Source organism: Hibiscus syriacus, unplaced genomic scaffold (assembly GCF_006381635.1).
Source record: "Hibiscus syriacus cultivar Baekdansim isolate YM2019G1 unplaced genomic scaffold, ASM638163v2 tig00112305_pilon, whole genome shotgun sequence".
NCBI lineage: Eukaryota > Viridiplantae > Streptophyta > Magnoliopsida > Malvales > Malvaceae > Hibiscus > Hibiscus syriacus.
This window is the reverse complement of record NW_024063299.1, coordinates 685,782-708,953: the sequence shown is the minus strand read 5'-3', so window position 1 is coordinate 708,953 and position 23,172 is coordinate 685,782. Positions and strand designations below refer to the sequence as shown.

At 33.2% G+C, this 23,172-nt stretch overlaps 1 pseudogene; it reads left to right on the top strand.

The window, feature by feature from the left end:
• The first annotated feature begins 2,475 nt into the window (after positions 1–2,475).
• LOC120177710 lies at positions 2,476–5,100 on the top strand (annotated as a pseudogene).
• The last annotated feature ends 18,072 nt before the right edge of the window (positions 5,101–23,172 follow it).

The window sequence follows — 23,172 nt, the reverse complement described above, 5'->3', positions numbered from 1 at the left end:
GATATTGGGAACTCAAGATACATCCATTTTATTGAAGAAACGCATGCGTTATCTTTTAGGATTATATTTATTATTTTATTAGGAATTACGATCAAGTTAAAACATTCTTCTTAGTTTATTATTATTTTATTAGAAATTAGGATAGAATCGAAACATTATCTTTATTCATTAGTCATGCTACAACAAGGACTCCTCACCCTATATAAAGGAGGCTTCATTCAACTTTGAAAATCATATTTCTTGATTAATAATGTAGCGAGAGCTCGTTTTTTGCAAGTATTGGTTGCCTTGTGCCTTCGAAGCTTTTCATTAAGTTCTTTTAGGTTCTTTGTGAGAAAGTTCTTCACACTCTGGTTTCCCTTCTCATTACGATTAGGAGGGCTGGTTAGAATCGATTATTGAGTTTTCCTAGTTAATTGCGACTAAGAGGGTTATAGGACAATTATCCATCTATTTTCAATAAATCCATCCTCACCATAATCACCTTTCCTATCCACCTTCATAAGGGAGATCTTCTTGATTTCTTTATTATCATACTTTATCTTTAAGTTCTTTATCTTTTGTTTATCTTTTTCTAACCTTGTTTTTTCCCTAATTCTAGCCCTAAAAGAAACCCTAAAAACCCTAGTTGTTATCACCACCTTCCCCATTCGTCCACTTCTTTTTTTCATCGAGTCTAAAGCTTTCTAGGTTTTATTCTTCAACAAGAGCAATGTTCATCAATCGCTTCCACTTCCTATCACGTCTTATTCCATTTACTCGTTCACGAACTTGTTCATACTCTGACGCCAAATAAACATATAAAATCATAAGGTGTTGGGAGATTTACACCTTGTGACTTCCATTGATACCTCAATTATGTTATATAACCAAGGCAAGCTTGCTAATTGAAAAGGAAATCGATCATATATTAAAATTTTGATATTGTTTCACCCATCGTTTTATGCAATATCTTTAAAATAGACTCATTAACCTTTGGTTATCTTGAGCTTTTGATTTTTACCAATTCAGGTATAGTTCCCCTTAAAGTAAATTCAAACTATCTTCCAACTAATCCATGAGAAGATTGTCCTTCTTCATAAATGGTACCCCAACTACGCTTACTTCATTTGAATTCTTCTCTTTTATTCCACTCGTGTTTTGATTGGATACTTTCTTGAGTGGATTATCTTATAGGAGAAACATCATCAATGAATTCATCCTCCCTTTCCCTTAATTATGATAAGAATTCATTTATTCTCCCTTTTTTGTCCCTTTTTTCTTTTGCTTCTTTAAGTAATTTCATCATGCTTTCTCTAATGATGCATGAATCAAATAAATATAATTCAAAGTATTAATTATGTATAATATTATTGTTAACATTTAAAAATAATTATAAAGTATATGTGTCAAAAAATAATTATAAAGTATCACATACTTGTGACATTAGGGTATGATGTAACTTCACCGGTTTTATAGCAATGTGCTCTTTCAACCATGTTATTCCTCCTTTCGTACTTTGCCACAAAGTTTATATACAACACTTTCTTTTGAATTTGGAATTGTATCTCTAAAGTGCCAACCTATACCTTTACCCGATGCACTTTATAATCCTTCAATCAGGATCTTTTCAGCACGTGGTGGCATGCTTCAATTTCAATTAAAACTGAAATTCATATATACATAAAGTTAAAAAAAATCTAATGTATTTTTAAACTTGAATTATTAAGTACACTAATTTAACATGATAATAAAAATGTAATGAAATACAAAAAAAATGAAGGTTAAATTAAATTTGAATAAATTTAAAGAACACAAAATGACTAAATCAAATACAATTGAAATAAAAGTGTAAAATATAGGTTACATACATTTATATTACTGAATTAGGAATAAATTAAATGAAAATTAAATTTTACACTCTAAATAAGGATTAAATTAAATAATCTAAAAGGTGGGAGGGACGGTTGAAATTGAAATTAACATATCCTTTAAAACATATTTTAGAACTTATTTGAAAAAAGGCTTAAGTATACAAAAGGTGCCTAACTATGCCCGTTTTTCCAGTTTAGTGCCTAAATTATTTCGTTCCAATTTGATGCCTACGTTTTATTCTGTTACTAAAATGAGTCAAGCCTGACAGACCGTTCATTTCTCCCTTAAGTGACACGTGTCATAATCTGATAAATTTTTAAAAATTTATATAAAACTAAAAAATAAAATTATATATTTTTAAAAATGAAAACACAAATTTTGAAACCCAAAACTTTGAAAACCTCCATTTCAACCCTAAACCCACATCGACCGCTACCATTTTCCGTCGATGAAGCTTCACCCGACCTCACCTCCCCCAGCAACCAAAACCCCTATGAAATCGTGACTAATCAATGGTCAATTGAAGGCAAATCGACATTTTATACCCTGTTAACCCTAAGATGAAAATCACAATCCCAAACGATTTCGATGGTCAATCTACGACAACTTATAACTAGGATGATGACAAAGACTACGTCGGCGGCAATGGTCGTGGCCAAAGGTGGCGATGGCGGGTTAGTGTTAGGATTTGGGGATTTTATGTTTTTTTGTAATTTAAAAGAAATAAGGGCCTTTTATAAATATAATAATTTTTAAAAAAATTTAAAAAAAATAAATTTCAAAATTATGAGATTATGACACATGTCATTTAACAGAGAAAAATAACAGCCCGTCACGGCTTGACCCATTTTGAGTAACGGAATAATGTAGGCACCAAACTGGAACAAATACATTAGGCAAACTGAAAAAACGAACATAGGTTAGGCACCATTTGTATACTTAAGCCTTGAAAAAATTTAAAAAGGAATTCGGGTGGGAATGGGACAACCCAAAACATAAAATATAAATGTTTTAAACCTTAATACCATTTAATTCTTTAGGAAAATTCAATAAGCTTTAAATTATCTCCCAACCTTTCAATTCCTAGAAAATTCCGTTGATCATGTTCATCGGTGGCGGTCGCTGTCTGTTGGCGATGATGAAACAAAAAAATCACCTTTTCTCTTCTAAATCTAGATCTAGAGAGTTTTTTTTAGACAAATAATCTAAAACCTTTGATTATCTTGATCTTTTACCTACTCAAATCAAAGCTCGTTCCTGGTCAACTTCTTCGCTGGCAGAGAAACTCAACGGACGCAAGATTTCCACCCAAAATAGAGGCTTTGTTTTGCTGACTCGTTTCCTTCTTGATTTGATCTTTGGTGAGTTAATCTTTACTTTTGTAACTTGTGAGTTGGAGATGCTCTCAGCTTTTTTTTTAGAGTTTACAGAGATTTTTATAATGCTTGTTTAAAATTTGGTTGATGTCGATTCAATTCAATACCATTTAAACAGATTTGGATTGGTCTTTGACTCTATTTTGTACTATTGCAGTACTTCTTTTTCAAATTCTTTTTTTTCTTTTCAATTAGGTTTTGCTGGTATTTTAGCTTTTGCAGAGGGTAGACTGCAGTGAATATATTTCTTGCATTTTTTGGTAAAAAATTTCGACTTTTTAATTCCTTTTATTTTTGTTTGTAGTAATGGTAGGATAACTCTGATAGCATCCTGTTATCGGTATTATAGATTGTTACCCATTAAATTGCGGGCACGACGGACGACTATCGACGTGAATCTATTACCCATCGTTAAATTCATCAATATTGATTTTGGATGGTGGTGCTACATCAAAACAACAGTTATTATAACGTTTTCATTCCGCTATTTCAAACCCTTCTCAAAATATAAATCTCTACGTTCCAAATTGATGAAAATTTGAAGTCAATTTGTTAGCAATCGTTGGAGTAGGTGGTCCATCTTTCAACCAAATTACCCAACCTCTTCCCGCGCTAAGCCCACTTCGGCCAAAAGACCTACCAAAGACTGCCACACTGAGGTCGATGACCGCGGCCGTCGTATCCAGATACCCGCCCTCTGCGCTGACAGAATCTTCCAACTCACCCGTGAATTGGGTCATAAATCCAATGACGAACATCGAGTGGTTGCTCCAACAAGCGAAAGTTGCCATCATAGCTGCCACGGGGACCGACACTACCCCGACCAATTTCTCCACCCTCAACGTCTCGCTTCACAGTAGTGGATCAATAATTTCGGCTCCTTCGTCTAAATCTGCGCCTCTTTCTTTCCATAACACTAGGTTTTTACAACGTTAATGGAGCAGACGATGGTAGATGGCTCGACAATAATACTGCCATGCTAGAGTTCCATCGTCAGCTTTACCCTCAAGTCCTAAACCCTAACGACAACTACACCACAAAGGCATTCAAATATGATCATTTCAAAGCGTCTCAACACAATGACAAAGTTGCTGTTACAGACACTAATTCTCCTAAACTGGACGAAACACTTGGTTCATCCCACACGGCTAACGTCATGCCAGTTCTAGCTATGGGGGCTGTTGCACCGGCCACCACCAAAGGAGGTAATGCCTTCTTGATGCTGTCGGTAGGTGGTGGTACAACCGCATCAACCACCATTCCGGAAGCCCATATGTAGACCGTTCCAGCTCATTACCCAGGTGTCGGGGGTAGAACAAACCCGGTTCAGCTTAGTTCAATGATACTTCAGCAGCAGCAAACAGGGGGTCAACAAAAAAACTAATATGGGGTTACTCGACAGTACTATCGGAATCAATATTAACAGCAACAATAATAGAGGGTTTAAAAATGAATTTGGAACAGCAACACCAAGAAAACCAAAATCAAGGCAGTGATAGTGGAGATGAAAATCTAGGAGCAGATTCTCAATGATAAAAAAGTTTCCAAATTAAGCTCAAAATTTCCAATTGTTTTTGCAGCAGCCCTCTCTTTGGAACCATATTTTTCTTTCCGTAAATGATTGGGTTTTGCTACAAAATCAAGGCAGTGATAGTGGAGATGAAAATCTAGGAGCAGATTCTCAATGATAAAAAAGTTTCCAAATTAAGCTCAAATTTCCAATTGTTTTTGCAGCAGCCCTCTCTTTGGAACCATATTTTCTTTCCGTAAATGATTGGGTTTTGCTACTATTTTTGGTTGATTGTGATTAGCTTTGATGCTGAAATGTAATTCAATGTGCAGTAGGGTGTCAAAGATTGCTCATTAAACTACAAGTGTGAACATATGAAGAAAGATCAAGACTATGTTTTCTTGTTAAGGTTACTATTTGCTACAAAATTATTTATCTATTAATTGGTTATAAATTAATTATTTTAAATATTCATCTATTTTAAGGTAAAATATGCGAATAGTCCCCTTTATTTTCGGTCTGACTGACTTTGGTCGCCGGTTCAAAAATTAAGCGCCTTAGTCTCTTACATTATTAGTCCGTCTGATTTAAGTCTCTCAACCGTTAATGTCCATTAACCCATTAACAGAAGATTACGTGATAATTTAAAAAATAATAAATTAATCCACGTGTCACTTATTCTTCTTCTTGTCATCCATGCTCCATTTTCTGGGCTGTAAATTTGGTTTCTTGGCAATTTCAAAAATAAAAAGAAATCTTCTGACAGTTCTTCTTGTTCTTCTGGTCAGTCCATGCTCCATTTTCTAGGCAGTAAATTCACGTCGGCAATTCTTCAGTCTGCAACTACTTCCCAATACATGCTGATAACATTACTATCATAGAGCTCTACCCTAAACAAAACTGATGGTAAATACAAAAGCAAGTGTTGTTTGATCACGTAACGTTTTGACAAACAATGCAGATGAAAACAAGCACTTACTTTCCATTTCAGGGAAGGCATTGGAGCCATAATCTCGAACAACCCAAGCCAACAAATTCGAAACCAGAAAGATCAAAGCATAAATATATCTAGCCATCCAATGATTTGAGCCATTCTTGTACTGGCCAAACTACGGGTCATCCTTAAAATCCATGCCTCTCATTGCGATTGTTACTTCCTAAATCACTCTCCATTTCACTTCACTTTCCACTCTTCACATTACATATTCGTATGTTTCCAAAAATGTAGTACCAAACTTTGTATCACGTGGCGGTGCTTCCATAAATGGGTCGCCTCCTTCATGCTTGCGTCGCCTGTTCGAAGAGGAGATTCAATCAAGGATACAATGGACTCAATATTCCTCACCATTGTAGATGTTGTTTGAGAACAATTACCATGTTAACATGGGAATTGGATGGATAGTGATAGTTGGGATTGTATCGGTCATTGCATCAATTTTGTACATATTAGGACTTCGTTATGACTAAGGGCACTTGAATCTTGGTTGAGATAAAAACTCCTTATTCCTCACAAAAAATATATATTCTCTAGCCATGGTTAGTTTATTAGAGTATATATATTGTTTCCCAGTTTGAGTTCATTCATAATCCTTCTCTGTTAGAATGATAAAAGAGGAGATTCGTGGCATAGAACTTTACCTTCTGAACATCAACATCTCCTGAGCCCATTCCCATCGTCAAAACTTTCCACCAATAGCCCAACAAACGAGTGGGAATCGGTTAGACTTAAAAATTTAATTCGAGAAAGATTGTAAAATTAAGGTTTTAAAAAAATTTGGTTTTGGAGTCCCCATCAGCATTTAGGTGGACCGAATATCTAAAAAATATTTTAATGAATGTTAGAAAAATCACACATGCATGTTAGTGTGAATGATAACCCAAAATTTATAATATTTAATTAGATTAAATGACCAGTAACCATGCTAAATCCCAAAGTTTTACCTTTAAATCATCTACTCACTAAGTCATTTAATGAGCCTTAATGCACTTTAAAAATAGGGATAAAAACATTAATTAATAAACATTAAGAAAATAAAAAAAAACAATGAAGAAAGTGGAAAAATTAAATAAAAAAGGATCCGTACAAAATTTGGTCTCTACAGTTGTCCCTCTTTGTCCATTGTCATGTGAGGGAATAGGACAAAGACTAAAGACGCCAATTTTGTTCGGCTTCACTGCTAACTTGAACTTTCATTTGAGGGTAATATATGAAAGCAACGTTGTTCCTTCATGGTGAAGGTGGTTGGTCGTATTTAGAATATTCAATCCCTCGTCTGAGGACATCGGGCTGTTAATGACATTGTTCCTTCGTAGTGAGGATGACTATCGTATTGACTGTTGTGAATTTAAAGACAACATTGTTCCCTCGCGTTGCGGAAATATAATTGTCTCTGGATAATTTACTTGTGAAGTTGACACTGTCCCTTTGTGATGAGGAGATCTAGTCACTGGTGATTTGCTTGAGGCCAATATGGTGGTTGTAACATCCTAATTATCAAGTCAGTGACCAGAATGTAAGATTGTTAAAACTCGATGGTTAAATTAGAATAAATTGATAAGTTCAATGATTTATGGTGGAAATTTTGTGTAGGGCTGATAGCAATTTTGGAATTATGGAGAGGGTAATATGGTTTTCAGGATAAAGGATAATTATCTCCTTTATTTAGGGGATAAACATGTTATTGAGATATCTGAATCCTTTCTTTCTCTTCTTCTTCTTGTCGTGAACGCTCCATTCAATGTATGTTTTGTAAAAATTTGTTGGTTCTTCAAATTTTTGGGTTGCTAATAAAAGCTTGGGTGTTATATAAGCTTAAGGAAAGCTTATATAGGATTAAAACAACAGAGGAGTAGATTAGAAATGAATTATAAAAATGGTGTTAAGAAGAATTTTGTTATAGTGTAGTTTTTGAGTTTTACTTGGATATTTGACTTGTCAATGATCAATTTAAGAAGGTAGAGTAAGAAATGATTAATAACATGTTTGAAATATTGGTATGATTTTGAGATTTAAGTGTTTAGACAAGATTTGGATGATTAAGAGTAGTAAATGAGGACAAGTTGGTTTGAAGTATAAGGGTAAGCATAAAGGCTTAAAGTGTGGTTAAATAAGAGATTTAGGAGGATTTTGGTGATTTTCGAATTGAAAATAACCATTCTGGGCATAGAGTATCGTTACCATTAGAATAGTATTGATACTTCAAGGGTTAAATATGTGGTTTTCTAAGGGTAAATATCGATACCGGTTAAAGAAGGTATCGATACTGAGTTGGTAGTACGATACCATAGGTATGGTATCGAAACCATTTTCAAGATTCAATTCCAGAACCTCGGAATGGTATCGGTACCATCAGGAGGTATCGGTACCCCTGAATAAAAGTATCGGTATTGTAGTGGTAGTACCTATACTTCTAGGCATGAAATAAAATATTAGTGTTTTTTCATCATAAGTTATTATGATTGGATATAAGTGATTCAAAATACGATATTGATTTGATTTTATTGTGTAGTTGTTGAACATAATCAACTTTTGGTCAGCTCTACATTATAAGTACCGATCCAAAAGTGTTAAGGAATTCGCTTAGGACTTCAGTGAGGCAAAGGTGAGTGCAACTTCTCGGTTTTGTAACATAATTGAGGAAGGCTTCCGATAAGCCAACCTCAGTGTTTTTGGTCAAAACTTTACAATTTCTTTTATGTTTATGCAATGTTTTATTCAATTTATATATATAAGCTATGTTTTATATATTATATGATTATGGAAATGTGACCTTTGAACAAGTGTATCTGAAAAGACACTATATGAAAGTAACTATGTGAATAAGAGACACTTCGAATAGTGATTGAAAATAATTATGTGATTAATAGCCCAAGTATTTTTATGAGGATTAGAGGGATAGTTGGCATGCCAATAGTCGAGGGTTATATGGTCCTTCGGGATAATTATGTGGTCCTTCGAGATAATATGTGGCACTTCGGTGCAAACCTATATGGTACTTCGGTGCAAAATTATGTGGTCCTTCGGGATAATTATGTGGCACTTCAGTGCAAATTACGAGTTGTGGTGACAACATTAGTGCACAACCTCAAAGTACTCAAATACCTAGAGTTCTTAGTAGTATACATTGGGTATTTGGATCAAAGCTAAGTAAAGTGAATAATATACATAAGTATACCCATTGAGGGAAAATAAATTAGAATTCTATTATAAATGTTTCGATAAAAACCAATAAAGATTTCATTTATTAAGTTAGCACTATTAGTATTTGCCACTAAGTCGTCGACTTAGCGTGTGATTTCCTCACGCGTAGGTTTGAAGAAGGCTGAAGACTGATTGTTGAGGATAGCATACCACTTGAAGATCATTTCAGGATAAATTAAATGTAGATTTGTGTTACTTTTGTAAACTGTTGGCATGTTATACATTTAGTTTGAAATGCTCTCATCTATTTTGTAAACTAATATTTTGTATTTATGTAAATTATCAAAGTTTTATGTAAGTATGAAGAGAAATAGTTATCTTATTTAAATTAAGGTTTTTCTATCTTTTATCTTGAACAAAATTTTAATTTGTTCTTAATTGTTAATTACATATAATTTGGAAAAGTCAATGTGATACCTCGGATTCATATCCAAGGCAGTATGGGTTAGGTGTTACATTTAATAGTATCAGAGCTAGTTTTAATTGGTTTTAAGTTCGAATAAAGTCATTTTTGTTTTAAAAAGTGTACATGCCAACTTTTAATTAAGTCTTTCTGATCTGATAAGGTGATTAGTATGTTTCTTTGCTAATACGCTAGTAAATTGATCTTAATAGATGTCGAATTTTGAGGGCTCCCGAAGTGAAGCGAGATAGAATGGAAGACAGAAGTAACTCACCTATCCCAAGTAGGTAAGGTGAGGAACAGACACATCAGGGAGTGCCTGTGCAAGATCAGTGGACCTTCTTCTAGACGTTAGACACGATTCTGATGTGTTTCCAACCCTACCCCCTCAGTCACTAAGATGAATGTCCCTAAGGAGCTGAAACTAACCTCTCAATCTTGATTGGTCAAAGAGATATAACTTTGAATATTAAAGAGATGTTGATTCTTTTGATATTCTTTGAGCTCATGCTTATGATTTGATTCAATTGTGAACCTGCAAGGGGCATATTTTACAAATTCTTTCATCTTTGAAGAAATGAGAAAAACATTTTCAAACAGGATAGTCTCAAATGAGAAAGGATCATGAATCAAGTTGGTGCCTATTTTACCCCTATTTGAGAAAAAAAATGAGCAAGGCCAGAATGATGAAGCATTTCATATTCTTTAAAGCAAGTGGCCGAGAGACCAAAAGTTTGAAGAATAAACTTACAACATTCTTTTTATGACAACTCATCAGAAGAGGATGATTGCCTCATGCAAAAGAAATCCAATATTCTAAAGCATGGCAAAAAAGAATAAGAGCATTCAAGATTACGAGATTTGGCATCAATAGAGCTACAAGTACCCACAATGGGGCACTATCAAAGTTGGACCTCGAAGGAATCACAAGATTCAAATTAAACAAATAACAGTGGAAATAAGCCTTACAACTTAGCATGTTCAGACATCTTAAAGGCTCGCATTCCCATGAAAGATTAGGGACATTTGAAGGCCTATTTTAGTCAGAAATAATCTATGTGGGCTTTTTAAGGCCCATATTAGACAGAAATGATCCCAACAAGATATTTGAACGATCACATCAGTATGAAAAATGTTAGAGCATTTTGAAGGCTCACCTCAACAAAGAATCAAATGTTGGGGCATGTTGAACCCTTATCATTCTATGGAAAGATCATTGATTTAAGAAAATATTTCCAATGAAACAGAAAGGTATAAAGAATGAAATGGTGAAACAATGACAGTGGATTGACCATTCATCACTATTTTGTTCACCGTACGATTACATTATTAAGGTAGAAGCCACAAGAAAGGGTGAATGTGTTATCAAATGTTCCCTGATATAATCCCACTTGTATTCTTACTGAAGTAACATCATACAAAATATTTGAACATAATGCAAAGGTTTCCCTGATTAAGAAATTTGGGCATAAGCAATAGGAAAAGATGAATGTGTTGTCGAATGTTTTACGAACCAGTGATTATGGTGTTAAACCAATGTTATGATCATGTGGTTGACTTAAAATGAAGTTTGTCTTAAAACTCCAAGACTCAGAAGAAAAGAAAATAATGAAGATTTCTTTCCACGAAAAGGCATTGGAATTTTACAACAAGAAACTAGTGGAGCCAACTAAGATTGAACGATAGGTTATTGTTAAATATCTCGATGATATAGTTAAAAAACCTTGTTCAAGATCTGATTATATGAGGAGACATGAAAGGAATTAGGATAAACCCTTCTTGTGATGTGTTTCAAGAGTCAAATCATACATACATTACTCTCCTGATTAATCTCTGCTGAGTTTAGCATATCTACATCTACATTATTAAAGGATAATAGATTCTCTTTTCAAAGAAGAAAGTTTTATTGGATTCTAAACAAGTTCAAGAGAAGAAAGCCGGTGTTTATCAAAGACAAATGGGGCAACAAGGTTATGATTCTGGGTATGGAAAAAGTTCCATAAATTAACTAAGACTTTGAATAGGGACAAAGAAGGCACAAAGAAGACATAAGTGATCAGATAGTTATTCAGAAATGCAAAAATAGCAGAAGTTGTTACACTGATGACTAAAGTGAATCCTGGAAAGAAATGATCAAGTGGAAGAAGATCAAAGTTTTGATTCAAATGAAGATTGTATATTCATGCACTCATAAGAACATTTGCATAAAGGATATACATTGATTGATTGCGTAAATACATTTTTCACATGAAGATGAAGGGACAAAATACCTTACAAATGGAAGGTAGAATCCAAATCCCAAGTAAAGAAATCATGTTTGGAGAGGCAAACATCTAAAGATAGATGAACGCAATCCATATAAAAAAACATTAATTTTGGGGCATGCCCAACCAACAAGTTATTTCAAAAAAATGAGAAAACGATTTTCAAAGTTTCTCATTTAATCCCTTTAGAAAAATGAAATTTTTGAAAAATAAGAAGTTTTTTACCAGTAAATTATTTCCCATGAATTTGTAAAGCATTCGGGTCAAGCCTCCAGGTTATTTATAAAGCCTCCGGGTCATTTGTAAAGCCTTCGGTATTTGTAAAGCCTTCGGGTAATTTGTAAATCCTTCGGGTCATCTATTAGTCTTTCGAGCCAGATGATAAGTCCTTAGGACCATTTGTAAGAACTCTTCATGGAAAAGTAGTGGAAGTAAATCAACCTCGAATCTGACCATCATAAAAGAGTAGTGAAATATTCTGTTCAAGTCAATCATTTTCAGCCTTCTCGAAAAAGTAGTGAAGTATCCCAACTTCGAATCTAATCTTCATGGAAGAGTAGTGAAACAGGTTCTTCTCAAGTCAATCAATTCAACCTTCATGTAAGAGTAGTGAAGTAATTCAAGCGAACCTCGAATCTGATCTTCATAGAAGAGTAGTGAAACAAATTCTTCTCAGTTAAATTCAACCTTCACAAAAGAGTAGTGAAGCAAATCATTTGTAAATCATCTTCAGCCTTCACACAAGAGTAGTGAAGTAGAAGAAGGAATCAAATCAAAATTCGATCTCCACGAAAGAGTAGTGGAACGAATTTCCTAGCAAGTAAGAAGTTCACTCAATGAAAAATTCTTGTCTTTTTTTATCTTTGCTTTATTATTGTTAACACAAAAATAAGCAAAGAGGGGCAGCTGTCGACACACATTTTCGTCCGAGTGACATTTATATTGTATTATTATATATAATAATATTATTATATATTATTATTACAAGACTCGAACACCCAAATTACAAAAAAAATCCAGGTCCGGTTACAACCCAACCCGAGCTAGGTCCAGACTCAAATTGCAACTGGTTCAAGCCCAAACCATCCAGACTCATATCTAGGAAGCCCACGAGAAACCCAAATGATGCTAGGGTTTCCACTAGCTTCACCAGCCGCCAGCAACCAATCGTCCGATCAAAGGAGATCCAAGGGCCAGAAATGATCCAGTAGAACCCTAGGGTTCTACCTTAGGGTTATCATCTCACCACCGCCGACAATCTACAACCGTCCAACTGCTCCAACCACTCACTGCCACGACACCACCGCCTCTTTAGATCTCTCCCAAAGACTCTAGAAGATGTACAATGACCACACAGCTCACTAGTCTATGGTGAGTCATCACAAGTCCGGTAACTCTCTGGATTTTATCATCATTATGGTTGATCTTTGAGGCCTATAAGGTCGAACCTGCAAACAAGAGCAAGAACAATGAGAGCAAGACGGAGAAAAAACATCAACAAACAATGAACCACAGTAGTAAATAAGTCAAAAGGAAAAAAGGAGAGCTCGAGAAGCTTACCTAAGGACTTCAGAGTCTTCACGCGCCACCAAGAACCGTTGTCTGGCCGAAGGTAAACTTATAGATCTAGGTCGATTTACCAACTTTTAGGCGAAAAAGAGATGAATATGGGTTTAGGGGAAACGAGGCTTTTTGAGTGAGTTTACGAAATTTCGGCCACCGTGTGGTGGCCGACGGTGGTCGGAATAGTCAGCATACGGTGGCTGCTGGTAGCCAGCATCCTCCGATTGGAGGTTTTAGTGAGAAACGAGAGAGAATTATCTTCTTCTATTTTAGAGAGATAGAGAGAGAGAGAGAGAGAGAAATAGAGAAATGAGAAGAAAATGGCCTAAATAGCGGTTTAGGGTATATTTATATCCCCCCAAAACTATGTCGTTTTTTGGAGGGGCTTCTGGGTAATTAGGGAATGGTCTAATCCCATCTGTGGTCCTCCAGTTTGTATTCTTCTATTTGGTCGCGAAATCAGGTTTCCAAGCTTTAAATTTTGTCATTGAATTTTGTTTTACTTTTATTTTAGTACATGTCTTGTTTATATATATTTAGGATAAATATCATAATTAGTCCCTAGTATTTTTAATAATTTATATTTATATCTCGTATTAATCATTTAAGGTAAATTACATTATTAGTACATACTTTTAATAATATTTTAAATTATGTTAATTAATTTTAATATTTTATATTTTAATCATTAATTATTAATTATACTATTAGTATTTATATTAGGATTATTAGTTTATATAATTTTATAATTTAATCAATGTGATTTTAATATTTTATATTATAATAGGATTATTTATACTTATAATAAATAATATATTAAATAGTATTTTTTTATTTAAATTAAAGTTAAAAACTAATTTGATATGATCCCAATCAGCCCTAACTTTCGTCTTGATCTGATTAAATCATTGAAGTTCACCAAGGCTGATTCAAAGGGAGTTCTACCTTACTTCATCCATACCTGCTCATTTATGCATCTATTTTATCATATGTTTGTTTAACCTCTTAGGATATGCCATCATATGATATCATTCATTCCATGAATTTGCATGAGTTTTTATTAGTTGCATGACATTCATTGCATTTAATAAGTGTGTTGTTCATTTAAGCATGCATTGCATTTAAAGTATCTAGTTCATTTAGGGAATTAGTTCATTTATGCATATTTAGATCATTTAGTAAGCTACTTCATTCATGTATCTAGTTCATTGAATAAAGTTAGTTCATTAATTAAACTATTTTATCCATCAAACTATTTATTAAATTAACTCTTAATTGTTTCATGCATGTTTTCAATTAAAGATTGAATAAGTTCACCTTTGTGTCTAGGTGCATGAGAAGTTGAACGGTTTCAACATATGCAAGAATATCAGTCAGAATGTCTTCTAATTCTGGATTAGATACAAAATTTGTTGAGTCCAGAAATTAATTTGATATTATTCATCTATCTCTTAGATTTCCAATGCCTTCTGAATCACCTCAATCCGATATCGGGAGCTTGAGATATGATCGATTTACTGAAGACAGTGCAGGCTGAAATTTTCATTACGGGAATTTTATACAATGATGATTTGGATGAGTTTGAGCTAAAGAAGAGTCCTTTCATATTCTACCAAGAGACAAGCAATTGATGGCCATCTTAATTCACCAATTCAAGGCATTCAAGGTTGATGTTATCACCCATTGAAGGCCATTCATGTTGAAGCAAGGGGACATGCAATAACCATCATTCAAAACTTAGAATTCAAGGCCTTTATCATCTTTTGAAGGCTGATCATATTCTTCAAGGTAAAAAGCAATGCAGGCTGATTTTATTTCATTTAATCACCAAATTAAGTGATAAAATAAGAAAGGAATTTGAAGAGACAAGCTGATTTGGACATGTAGGATGTCCACATTCATCCTATGACTTCATTTATCCTCTTTTCTTCCATTTGCAAGCAAAGCAAGGCCCAAGAGTTACCCCTCCTTTTTGGACGAATTTAAGCCTGAAATTATCTCAAATTAGAGCTTAATCCATCCATTTTCAATCTACATTGCTAGCCATCAAGGGATAAGAAGAATGACAAGTCATTTAATTGAATTCAATTGCATTTAGGTGATTGTTTTATTTTAATTGTAAAAACTCTTCATATGGTGCCTATCAACACTATAAATAGGCACCTCCATTGCATTTGTACAAAGAACTTTTTGCATAATAAACTCTTTGAAATGTTGTTTCATTTTAGTTCTTGGATTAGAACTCTATTGGTTTCTTGTCAGTCTTGAAGTCTTCCTCCATTTCATTTTTTATAACGTTGGTTCCTAGCTCACCTATAGCTAGTGGGTCACGTTCCACCTTCTATCACTTTGATTCCATCTTTGTATATTGTTGGTTCCTAGCTCCATATAGCTAGCGGGTCACAATCCATACTTTTTATTTCATCATTCATCACCCACGCCATAACATCTTTTACCTTCACCTTACTTCCATTCTTTCAACACTATAAATTATTATCACCACTACATTTTACCCACTTTCCTTAATTTCATTAAACCAAAACAATCATCACTCTTCCATCACCTTTAAACCACTTTATCATAACCTACAAACTTTCATTTTCAATTTACTTATATCAATTTCTTTCTTGTAACGTTGTTTGTGCATTTTTAGTCTTCAATCAAAGCACTGTGAAGTTTTTACTATAATCATGATCGGGCAACATCGCATATGACTCGGAACACATAATCGAGATCATATCATAATTTATAATTTATTGCAAAGACAAATTAATTAATAAACACCAGTACCAATTTTTTGGGCACTGTGGGGGGTGCTAATCCTTCCCTACACGTAACTGACTCCCGAACTCATTTTTCTGGTAAGCATACCTCTTGGTTGTATTATTTTAATATTATTCTCAGGAATTTTATTATAATAATATAATATTTTAGTGACCAATCTCACCACATTAAAAGATTGGTGGCGACTCTACAACTTAGTGTTTTATCTAATTAAGGAGGACAAACACTTATTTTTTCGAGACTAGTTACACTTAGGTGTACTATTGCACTCTCCGTCGGGCAGAGAAACGTTTCACACATTCCCTTTTGACAATATATTTACTTTACTGGCTAACAAGTAGACGTAATGTCCTTAAATTGTTATGCCATTTGTGTAAACAATGATATACTTCACACAAATGTCTTTCTGACAAGTATATTACTTATTATGGGTATGTCCATATAATCGTGAACATTGTCTGGTTCTACAAGAGTTTGAAAGAACTATGCCCTATTGTCTCCTTGAAGCGGTCACACTTTACTCTAACATGGGTGACTTATCTTGCTCGACTCATCGAATAAAAAAATAGTCATCAAAATCTTTGTTTAGCCTATACCACTTTAATCACTATTTACATCGTAGAAACAGACTTGAGATTGACAAACCTTCACAGTGACTGTACATGGTTTATGTAATTAGGTTGTCCCTTTGAACCTAGATCTAGGGATCTCATGTCAACAAGGTAGATTTTTCCTTCACATAACACCTTTATTTTTCATGAGCTTTAGTCTCATTCCTTTAGATGTTTTCTCAACTTGATCTTGATTTAACTTTTTGGTTAGCAGATCCGCGATGTTATCCTTTGATCTTACAATAGAGATAACTCCATTTGAGATCAATTATCTAACGGTATTGTATCGACGACACATATATCTCGATTTATCACTATACATGAAATTTATGCTCTAGCAATTATTGTTTTTTTTGTCACAGTATATGTATACTGTGGGCACAGGTTTTAGCCATTCTGGTATATCCTCAAAAAAATATCAAAGCCACTTTGCTTAATCTCCAGATTTATATAGAGCTACAAACTCATAATCCATTGTAGATCTTGTTGTAACCGTTTGTCTTAAGGATTTTCATGACACAGCTCCTTCCCCCAAAGTGAATATATATCCACTTGTACCTTTAGTATCTTGAATATTCGATATCCAACTGGCATCGGAGTATCATTCTAGGACAGTAGGCTCTTTGGAATAGTGCAACCCATAGTCTCGAGTATATCTGAGATATCTTAATATCCTTGTTAACACTTTCGAGTGGTATTTCCCTGGATTGCTTGTAAATCTGCTTAGATTGCTCACATTAAAAACGATGTCCGATCTAGTAAAGTTCATTAGATATATTAGACTGACTATGACCCTTGAATATTCCACTTGGTGAACTCTTTCACCACAGTTTTTAGATAAATGTGAACAAGAATCTATTGGTGTTATGGTTATACCATAATCATCCTTGTTAAATTTCTCAAGAATCTTGTCCACATAGTGTGATTGAGTCAGTATGATGCCTTCATAGGACCTTTTAACTTGGTTGCCCAAAATCATGTCGGCTAATCCCATATCTTTCATGTCAAATCTTGAACTTAAAATATATTTGGTACGGTTTACCATTTTATTGTTAATTCCAATAATGAGTATGTCATCAACATATAAACATAGAATCACATATCTTATGTTTGTGGTTTTGACATATACACATTTATCACACTCATTTATCTTGAAGTCATTTGTCAACATGACATTATCGAACATCTTATGCCATTATTTTGGTTCTTGTTTAAGTCTATATAGATACTTCACCAATCTACATATTTTTCTTTCTTGACCTGAAACTACATGACCCTCAGGTTGTTCTATGTATATTTCTTCGTCAAGATCTCCATTTAGAAAAATAATTTTAACATTCATTTGATGTACTTCTAGATTTCGCAATGCAACAATTTCATGTATCATTCTTATGGATGTTATTCTTGATTCAAGATAGCATGTATCAAAATAATAAAGGTTTTTCTTTTATCGGTAACCTTTATTACCAATTTGGCCTTATACTTATCAATTATTCCATTTGCTTTCATTTTTCATTTGAAAATCCATTTAGAACTTAGTGGTTTTATTATCAGAGAAATTCCCACTAATTCCCATGAATGATTTTGCATAATGGATTCAATATCACTTTTAATGGTTTCATTCCATATGGTGTCTTTCGAAGATTGTATAGCAACTCTATATGTTTGAGGTTCAGCCTCCAACATAAAAGTTGGGAAATCCGATCCAAAGAATCTTTCCACTCTTTCTTGTTTTCTCCTTCTTGACTCTCTTTCAGCCTCTTGTTGATCATTTGGACTATCTTCATTGTTAGTCTCTAAAGTTTATTTTATTGAACTTTGATCAACTACCCTGGTTTTGTAAGGGAATATATCTTCAAAGAATGATGCATTCTTTTATTCATATACATGAAACCAATATGTGTTGTTATGTTCTACATAGCCAATGAAAATACAATCCACAGTTTTAGGACCTATTTTTATTTGTTTTGGTAATGAGGTCATTACCTTGGCAAGACACTTCCATATTTTCAAGTGTTTGTACGAAGATTTTCGACCTTTCTATAACTCATATGGTGTCTTGTCATATTTCTTTCATGGTACTTCTTTAAAAGGTAATTAGTTGAAATGATAGCCTCCCCCATATGTTCTGTGATAACTCAGAGCTTCCTAGAAAAACATTCATCATCTCTTTTAGAGTTCGATTTTTTCGCTCGGTTACTCCATTAATTTAAGGAGAATATGGTGATGTTACTTCGTGAATAATACCATATTGTGAACCAAAATCCACCAAATGTTCAACATATTCACCACCACTTTAATACCTCAAAATTTGGTTAGTGACCAAAATATAAGTTTTGAAAGTTTAGTGGTCAAAGTATAAAATTGGGAAAGTTTAGGGACTTAAGTGGTAATTTTCAAAAAACAAATTATTCCATAAATATATATTTTACTTTTGAGAGCGGGGTTTTATTAGAATCATATTATTGATCCGAAATTTATGTTGAAAACTAGAGAGGGTTAAAGTCTGGTAAGAAATCGGCAAATCGGATCAAATTAAAATTTTGGGAAAATTTAAGGATTATAAATTAGGATTAAAAATGTTATTTCCACATGTTAAAATAGTGGAAAATAATATGGATCATTGAATTTGAAGATTTATTTCCATGTTTAATTTGGATCGTTAGATCAAAGTGGCAAGATTACAATTTTTGGAAAGTTGCTTGGTAAAATTGGAAATGAGTAAAATATTTTGTTCATCTTTGAATTTAAAGATAATAAGGTCATATGGCTTGGTATTATTGTAAATATCAAGTTTCATTAATGACAAAATGAATATTTCTCATTAAATGAATATTTTATTCATTTAATAGATCAAAGTGGCAAGATTGCAATTTTTGGAAAGTTGCTTGGAAAAATTGGAAATGAGTAAAATGTTTTGTTCATCTTTGAATTTTGAAAGATGATAAGGCTATATGGCTTGGTATTATTGTAAATATCAAGTTTCATTAATGACAAAATGAACATTTCTCATTAAATGAATATTTTATTCATTTAAGCTTAAATAAAGGTTAAATTAACATGAAATTACAAGAAAATTTCATGAAATTTAGGTCATTTTTCATCTCCATTTCGTGCTTCCCATGGCCTAGGTAAAATAAATTTTACTTTTCATTTTTGGCAATTTCCTTTGGATTTTGAATCATGTCATGAAATAGAAAATTATTCTATTCGAAAAACACTATCATTTGATACCTTTATTGCTTGCTAATTTGGTTTGTGTTCCAAGATCCAAAATTCTAGGGTTTATGTTCACATTAGGTTTTTATGGAATTGATGAAGGATTTTGATGTTTTTGAGGTTGTAGAATCAATTTCAAGAATGATTTATGATTATAATCAATTTATACATGCATATATAAGCTATGAGTAATTTCGGCCTAAGCCTAATCCTGGAGAAAGTTTATGTTATGATGAAATTTGATTATGGATTTGATTGTATAGATTGTATAAGGTTGAATCAAGGTTGATTTCATACTTGAATCGAATCAAAATCGAGTAAAATCATGAAAACCCTAGTCTTGGGTACATAAACCATTTGACATTGAGGAAGATGATAGGGAAAAATTGTGAAATTTTTCATGTGGCCTAGAAATGATATTAGAAAGGTTTCACTAGCCTTTGAAAAAATATTGGACCAATCTATAATTTTGTGAAAGTTGGGGGACCAAAACAATAATTATGAAAAATTTATGGGTTCTTGTATAATTGTTCAATAATTATTGTACTATGCTGGAAATCTCTATTTTGGGACTGAAATTGTAGTTAGAATATGAAATTTTTCCATTTTGGAAAGTTGACAAAGTTAGTGGATTAAATGGTAAATATGAAACTGTTGAGGTATTTGGGCTGAAAGTTTAATGTTTAAAATTATTGGGCTTATTTGGTCTTTGAATTGAAGAATTAATGATAAAAGCCCAATATAAATAAAAAAGGAAAAATTAAGATAAATTTTTAGAAAAAATTGAAATAATAGTACTTTTGGAGTATTATTATTAAGTATGAAATGTTAGTAAGAATACTAACATGTATTTTATATTTGTATAAGCTTTGTATGGATGCTTGTGTAGACGTGATTAAACTCGTGATACGAGCAAAATGAAAGGCAAGGGAAAATTCAAGAATAATCAGATTTTGATAGAAAGGCATAAGACATATAATGTGAGTGCAATTATTATGTACGTATATGTTACAAGGACGAATTGTGATGAGTCAACCTCAAATGTTTTTATAAATGCATGTTTTACTGTATTTTGAAATATTTTCATAAGGTTTATGAAAATAGTTTATGGTGATTTTAAGGTATGAACTACCCTAAAATAGATGGATGAACTTTTATATTGTTTTAACAGTTATCGATGTTTCAGAATAAATGTTTAATCTATGAATTTGATTTAAAGGCCTATTGTATGTGCATTGAGATTAATAGGTGCATTTCGACATACTTGGTGTATGATGGTTATCGATCGATTTTGTTTAATGTATATGTTGCATTTTTGTATCAGTACATTTTGTGTACTTTCGACACTATGTGTGCATGCATGGTTTTCACAATGAGTTTATGAATTACCATTTCGAAATATTAGTATAGTTTCGTTGATACTACATTACATATAATTTCGTTTTGCACTTATGTATAACTCATGTACCTTGCATTCTCATTTGACATACATTGGGCTATGAAAGAGTACTTTTGAATATATCGATTGATAGGTATGATGGGCATACTAAATATTGTTTCACAGGTTATTTGACAGAAAATTGGCTTATCAAGTCAGTTTTTATGCGTTTATGTAGTTTATACGATAAATTGCATTTTGATCTTATAATGGTTTACTCGTGTTTTTAAAATACCTTATTTGTTTTATTATGCCTCACTAAGTAAATACTTAGCGTTTGACAATTTTCACGTGTAGGTTTAGTGTACGAATCAGAGTAAAGAGTGCAGTTAATATCATCTGTCAAGGATTACCTCATCAGTAACATTATGACATCTCTAGATGTCTATTTTGATATTACTAGTTGGCATGTACTTAGATATGTTGTGATGCTCTGATAAGATACTTGGAACTTGGTTGTAGTATTATACTATATTCGAACTTAAACTACGGTTTGATGGATTTTAAACGTTATTATATATATGTGCGTATTTAAAGAACATTTTATAAACTATATTATTAAATCGTTTATTTAAAGAAACAAAATTTTACTTGTTTTCAAGTACAAAAATATTTTAAAAGTCATGTGACATTTGTGACTCATGTACGGGGACATATACGGGAAATGGGTGTTACAATAATTATCACTTCTTACCATTTTAATCCTTTTATTAAGTTGGTTTTTTACTTCCTAATTATAGAGTTTAAATTTCTCTATAGTTTCATCTTTTTTCTTAAGAAAATAGACATAGCAATACTTTGAGCTATCGCCAATGAAGGTAATAAAGTATTTATTCCCTCCTCTTGTTTGTACAAATTTTTAAGTCACAAAAATCGCTATGTATTAGATCAAGCGGTTAAGTATTTCTTTCAACTGTTTGAAAGGATGATCTTGTTAATTTTGCCTCAACATATGTTTTACATTTATGATTATAATTGATGTGAAACTAAAGGATGTGTTTCAAATTAATTAACCTTCACAAGGCATCATAATTAATATGTTCATGCCTACCATGCCATAAATTAAATGACTCAAGCATATAAACAGAAGAAGAAGAGATATTTTTACAGATATTGCATTGAGTTTCCACATATCATTAGATACAAACCCTCTACCTACAAGCAGTCCCCCTTAAACAGAATCAAGTTTTGGGATTCACACACCATCCTGAAGCCGTGAACACTTAAGAGTGTCTCGGATACAAGATTTTTGCATATGTCAAGAACTTACAATACATTTTGCTGCTTCAATTCTTTGCTAGAAGTCATCTTTAGGACCACAGTACCATTCCCCTTGATCTCAGAAGTCGTTGCATTCCCCATGTAAAGCTTCTTCCCATTGTTGTAGGATATCAACTAATAAAAAGAATCATTGTTGCAAGAAATATGACGTGTGGCTCCAGTATCAAGCCATAATTCTCTTGGGTTAGAGTCAACCATGTTGACTTTAGAGATTATAGCACACAGATCCAAGTCCTCCACAGCATTTGCCTCGTGAGCTTTAACATTCTTTGGTTGTCTGCAATCAATAGACTTGTGCCTAATTTTTCCACAGTGTTAGCACTTTCCCTGGAATTATTCCCTATTGGAAATTTCACCTTTAGGTCCCATATTTGACCTATTATTGGGATGTTTTTCCTTGCTTTAGCCTCCTTGAAGATTTCTTTGTTGAGCTTTTTGGTGTTAGCTCTATTATCCTCTTCTATGCGAAGTTTGACAACAAGTTCTTCCACAGTCATTTCCTTCCTCTTATGCTTCAGGTAATTCTTGAAGTTATTCCATCAGGGATGTAGGCTTTTAATAATAGCTACCACCTGGAATGATTCGATGATGACCATCTTTTTAGCGAGAATTATGTTAATAATCATTTGGAATTCCTCCACTTGTTTCACTACTGGTTTGGAATCAAC